The sequence below is a fragment of the Melanerpes formicivorus genome, unplaced genomic scaffold (genome assembly GCF_026170545.1).
Source record: "Melanerpes formicivorus ecotype bairdi unplaced genomic scaffold, bMelFor1.0.p_v2 SCAF_38, whole genome shotgun sequence".
NCBI lineage: Eukaryota > Metazoa > Chordata > Aves > Piciformes > Picidae > Melanerpes > Melanerpes formicivorus.
In genome coordinates, this window is record NW_027142390.1 from 6,026,560 (window position 1) to 6,032,752 (window position 6,193).

The 6,193-nt window shown below is 45.3% G+C and overlaps 1 long non-coding RNA gene across 1 annotated transcript; it reads left to right on the forward strand.

Moving 5' to 3' along the window:
- The first annotated feature begins 32 nt into the window (after positions 1 to 32).
- LOC137450983 (uncharacterized) lies at positions 33 to 4,523 on the forward strand. The gene is made up of 3 exons (XR_010989691.1): positions 33 to 906; positions 1,305 to 1,467; positions 2,521 to 4,523. It is a non-coding gene; the product is annotated as an uncharacterized lncRNA (long non-coding RNA).
- The last annotated feature ends 1,670 nt before the right edge of the window (positions 4,524 to 6,193 follow it).

Below are 6,193 nucleotides of genomic sequence, written 5' to 3' on the forward strand. Positions count from 1 at the left end.
AAAACAACAAACTTTCAAGAGGTGGTGTTCATATCTTTGCCTTATGAGTCTTTCACCTGAAAATATTTCCTTTGAGCATGTCAAGATTGCTTTTCATGACACCAAGTAGTGTTGACTTGGCAGAGGGTGCTCAGTGCATAATAATGACCTTGACTTGCCAGTTAAGTGTCCAATGGAGGATTTAAAGGAAAAGGAGGAGCACAAACTGGAGAGTTGTTTATCACAGAATAATCAGGTAGTCTTGCAAGGTTCCTTGTTGATCTGAATTGCAATTGCAAGGCACTTCAGTTGCAAGCTAATAATGTGTTGCAGGTGAACTGTAGGTCACTTCCCTTCAGATTTGCTCACATTTTTTCAACAGAATTTCTGTTAGTTCATAGAACAAAATATAGATTAATAGAATGGTTTAGATTGGAAGGGACCTCAAAGATCATCTAGTTCCAACCTCCCTGCCACAGGCAGGGACACCTTCCACTATCCCAGCTTGCTCAAGGCCTCATCCAACTTGGTCTTGAACAACCCCAGGAAGAGGGCATCCTTGACCTCCCTGGGCAACCTTTTCCAGTGTCTCACCACCCCCACTGGAAAGAATTTCTTCCTAATCTCCAGTATAAATTTGCCCTCCTCAAGCTCAAAGCTATTCCCCCTCATCCTGCCAGGACAAGCCCTTGTAAAAAGTCCCTTTCCATCTTTTTTTTGTAGCCCCCTTCAGGTACTGTAAGGCTGCTCTAAGGTCTCCCCAGACCCTTCTCTTCTCCATGCTGAACAGCCCCAACTCTATCAGCCTGTCCCCAGAGGGGAGGTTCTCCAGCCCTCTGATCATCATTGTGTCCTCCTCTGGACTCACTCCAGCAGGTCCATGTCCCTGTTACGCTGAGAGCACCAGAACTGGATACAGTACTGCAGGTGAAGTCTCATAAGCAAGAGCATTAGGACAGGCCTTACAGACAGACTTACACTGAGACCAATCTCAGTCTGATTACAAGATTAAGAAAGTTATTTTCAGTAAGAATTGAGGTTAAAAAACCAAATAAATAAACTTTGAGGGGGTTAAGAGGTATACTTAGATCTAAGCCATAACTCTCAGTTTACTATTCAGAGATCATTACATTTTGACCATTGATGGGTGTTAGCCATTCAGTAATGACATAGTTAACTGGAGGCAGCAGACAGTGCATGCTTCTAGAAAACAAACAGCTGATACTTGGGCTAGAAATTACAGTAGGGATTGCAGAATTGCTTCTGATGTTTTTGTTGTGACTTTTAGGTAGTTCATCTGTTTTTCTTCTCCCATGACTTTTTAGCAGGCACATCTGTGCTGAATTTGAGAAGTGACACACAGAGAAGCCTCCCCCCTGCTCAAAGAGCTGTGTGCTTTCCCTTTGCTCTGCACAGAGATCTGAGGAACAGGAGCTAGTATTCTGTTTGAAACCTTGGGATTTCCTTCAAGCACTCAGTGTTTCAAAGGTACCTCCATCCTCTAAAACTGCAGCTGAATGTTGTAGAATTCTGCTGAAGTGAAAAGTTAAGAGCCTGTGTTAGCTGAGCAATACTGCTGGTTGTGTGTCCATGAAGTTAATCAGCAGTTCATGGTAGTGTGAATTTTTCCAGAACAAAACTTGGCAGGTATCTTAAAACCCATGGCAGGGCTCCATTGAGGAGCTGGACAGGAAGGAGGGAAAAATGTTAGTAATTATTCCCAAACAAGCAATTCTGGCTGTTTTATTCTCAAGCATGGACACTTAGTATCCTATCTAGGCATGAAGAATAACTTGCTAGGTTTGCTGTAGCCAGTGGTTTGGGTCTTGTGTTTTCCCCCTCTGGTTACCATTTGATGTCATCTACTTGTTGGTATAGCCTGCATCACATGAACCTGGTCAGATTTGGAGCTTTTAAGTAAGGTGTATAAGATCTGGAACTCTTAAATCTGTAAGAGGTGACATAAAGCTGAAGAAAATTAGTTACTTTTATGCTTTCAAGAGCTCAGGCATCTGTGTACTGAAACAGTCTCCTCTGCTTCACCTTTTTTAGCCATGTGATAACAGATGTCCTTCTGTTGTCAAGTGATTTGCTTAGGCTTGAGACACAGCTCAAGTACTCTTGTCAGTACTGGATAACAAGGAGGCTCTGGCTGGCATGGTGAGGCACAGGTCCTCCCTGCCTTCCCTGGGGCTGCAATGGCATTTCCATCTCAGTGCTGTCCCTCCTCTCCTGCAAACCCACAAGTCAGGTGGCTGTTTCACTGGAGTGAAGAACAGTTTAAGGTGAATTAACCTCTGATATCTCATTTTCCTTACTTGCTTTCCTTTTCATTTCTTGCTCTTGGTTCTTGTGGAAGGTGAGTTAAAGGTAAACTATAGATGCCTGCTGCAGAGACACTATGCACAGCATATTGCTCCTTGTTTGCAGTTAAGCTTTGTACTGAGTGTAGGCCCTCACTCCTGGAAGCATGTTCATACACTCCAGGCACAGTAGGTATGTATGCCTTCATAAAGCTCACAGACCACCTGTTTCACACAGGCAGATCAGAACTGCTGCATTTGATCTTCACAGAATCAACTAGGTTGGAAGAGACCTCCAAGATCATCCAACTCATCACCCAGCCCTATCCAATCAACTAGACCATGGCACTAAGTGCCTCATCCACTCTCTTCTTGAGGATCACCGGGGACAGCAACTCTACCACCTCCCTGGGCAGCCCATTCCAATGGCAAATCACTCTGTGAAGAACCTTAATTGGTATAACCATAAGTAATGCTGCCTGCAACATAAACCTGTAATTCAGTGCTTAAAGTACCTGTTCTAACAGCCCAGCACAGCTAAGCCTTCTTAAGCAGCACACACTTGTGGGATTAGTATGAGTAAAGCCAATTTATGTCAGGTGTAGCATGGTGTATGATGAGAGATTCTGTTTTGAGGCCTGACATGACACAAGACAGTTGCTTGTCTGTGGAAGTTTGCTTTGAGTGGGGGCAGCACTAGACTTAACAGAGGCCCCTTCCATCCTCAACTAGCCAATGATTTAATGAACTGTAGAAAACAAGGTGTTCCCTGTGCAAATTTGCTCACTATTTTGGTCAGTGAAGCATCATGTACTTCTGTAGACAGCTGTAGCAGAAATAAAAGCTGTGTGTTTGAATCTCTGCAGTACCTCAGGCCCTCAAATTGCCACAGAAAGATTCTTGGCAGTGCACAGATAGCTTCTCCTGTGCTGCTCAGGGGGTAGTGTCAGTGGATCATCTTCCTCCTTTTTGCAAACAGCTGCTTGAGTACTGGGTAAGCTAGTTCAGGTGGTTGCTTTCTGCAGCTCTAGTCTAGCTCCACGTGGTTAATGGAGGAGGAAAAAGCCAGCTATGCTTAGCTCAGCTATCAGACAAGGAGAAGCTCTAGTTGCCATCCCTAGGAGCAAAACAACTGCTGGATGGCTGCTGCTGCCTGAGGAATGTGATAATCGTGTCTAGAACATGACTAGGGGCTTTTGTGGTTGCTCAATGCTTTACTCTTCAGTCCTGTGACTGTACTTGATGCCAAAGTAAATTCCTTTTTCCTCATTTAAAGAGAGGCACAGCTTATCTGTAATGTGTGTGGAAAATGCAAACTGGCCTTGGAATAAGAGCTGCTATGCTGTTAATTCTTCAAGGAGTGCCTGAGCACAGTCTTGAGTTCTGTTATTTCTAGGTCATGAAGGTAGGAGACCAGTTTCTTCAGGGGGATGATGATCAGCTACTGCATACATGATTGGATCTCTCTAATCTCAAGGGAAGAATTACTGCAGGTCAGCAATAACCTTGAGAAAACATGGTCAATGTAATTGATTTAACAGGCAGTTGTCTGCCTTTTCTCTTCAGGAGTGCTGCCTCGTTCTCCTCAGGAGCATGAACTTGAACTTTTCATTTACAGACAAGGCCTTCAGTTTTTAAAGCTATGGTTTAAGTTTCAAATACTGTGATGCTACTATCATTTCTACTGGTGAAGGTGTAGGGGTCTGGGTTGGTTTGTGTACAGCCTGGGCTCCACCACTTTGAAGTCAAAACTGGGAATCGTCAGTGTAGCTGTCCACGTTCGGGTGGTGTCTGTCAGAGTGGGCGGATGGGAGGGGATGCAGGGCCAGGAGGGAGCAGTTAGGGCTGTTCCAGCATTTTTTTTCCCCCCCCAGATAACACTTCTGTTTATATGAAATTTAACCCTTTTACAAGCTGCCATACATACATATACCCTTCAGATGAGGCCAGGAATTCTTTAAGCAAGTTTTTGTAACTGAATTGCTTCACAAACTTGTGATTCCATAACTGCTTTCATCCAAACTCTTAACCCTTCATCTGTTAACCCACAGGAGTTTAAATGCATTCTATCTCTATAAACCAATTGTTTATGCTGTTGTCACCTCCTAATTTTGCTAGAGCAGTTGAAAAGGAATGGCAGGTCACTGCATTGTGACTATAATATTGTTGTTAGGAGAGCTGCAAGTCTGCCTCTCACAGCAGGCTTACTGACAGGTGCTGTATCACCCCTGCTCATGCACATAGGACTACTTCTAAGGAGTTATCTTAGTGTTTCAGTTTTTATTAAGGACTAGGCTTCTACCTGACATTCTCAAGCTCTCCTCTTTTATCCTGAGGGCCAAAAAGGCTGTGGGTTTGGTTTCAAAAGTGGACAACTGAAATGGTTTTATGCCATGCTGAAACTCCTGCAACGTGCTTTGTGCAGCGCCCTGGTTGCAGTCTGGGGCTGCTGCCATGCAAGCCTCCATGGACTCAGAAGGCTGTGCTGTTACATGCCTGTGTCCCCTTCCTTGTTGCATTTAAGGAGGAAAATGGCAGAGCTCCAGATGCTATAAGGCCCTTGAAGCCTGTTACTAAGAGGAGCAGTTGGCAGCTTGTGTTTTACAGAAATAAACAGGACATGCCTGGTGGAGCTCAGAGGAGGCTTAGCCCCTAGCTATGTTGTGGAAGGAATGAAACTTTGTACCTAGGAGCTTTGGGCCCAGGCAGATGCTGGATTATTCCTGTACAGCTGTTTCTGGGAGAGTTCTCTGCAAAAGCTGAGTTAAGAGCTATTTCTGTGCACTGGAGTGGGGCTCTGTGCCCAGGCACACCAGGGCAGGATACAACCTCTTCGGGTTATGACCAGAGACTTGGATGTTTTCCAGGGACTCCCTTCCCACTGTAGTACTGTTTCTTCTCCTGGTCCCTGGAGCTAGGCTTGTTCTGAGTCAAGTATTGACTGGGGGGAAGAAAGCTTTCCATATTTAAAAGCCTGTAGGCTCATTTTAGTAGCACTCTCCTTGCCCTTCTAGGGTCTAAGGTTCAGCTGACACCCATGGACATCAGAAAAGGTGCAGCAACAGTTCTTTCTCCAATCTTCAGTGCAGTACCCTAGGAGTGAGATGCTCACTCACCTTCCCTGCAGTGCCTTTCCAGATACTACAACCAAATCATAGAATCAATAAGGTTGAAAAAGACCTCAAAGATCATCAAGTCCAACCTGTCACCCAACACCTCATGACTACTAAATCATGGCACCAAGTGCCCCATCCAATCCCCTCTTAGAACACCTCCAGGCACTCCACCACCTCCCTGGGCAGCACATTCCGACAGCTAACACTTCTGTCTGTGAAGAACTTTCTCCTCACCTCCAGCCTAAACTTCCCCTGGTGCAGCTTGTGACTGTGTCCTCTTGTTCTGGTGCAGGTTGCCTGGGAGAAAAGACCAACCTCTTCCTGGCTACAACCTCCCTTCAGCTGGTTGTAGATGTCAATAAGGTCACCCCTGAGCCCCCTCTTCTTCTGGCTAAACAATCCCAGCTCCCTCAGCCTCTCCTCACAGGGCTGTGCTCAAGGCCTCTCCCCAGCCTCATTGCCCTTCTCTGGACACGTTCAAGTGTCTCAATGTCCTTCTTAAACTGAGTGGCCCAGAAGTGGACACAGTACTCAAGGTGTGGCCTAAGCAGTGCTGAGTACAGGGGCACAGTGACTTCCCTGCTCCTGCTGGCCACACTGTTCTTGATGCAGGCCAGGATGCCACTGGCACATATTTTGATATCCTCTCTCCTACTAAGAGGACATTCCCCTCAACAGCATCATCTAACTCTTCTGAAGCAATGTTTTAAAAAATGAAGTTCAGTGTATTTTTCCTCTGTGTTTTGGCATTTCAGTAGTTGTACTTTCAGGAGACTGAAGTTGAGGAAAAGTGAG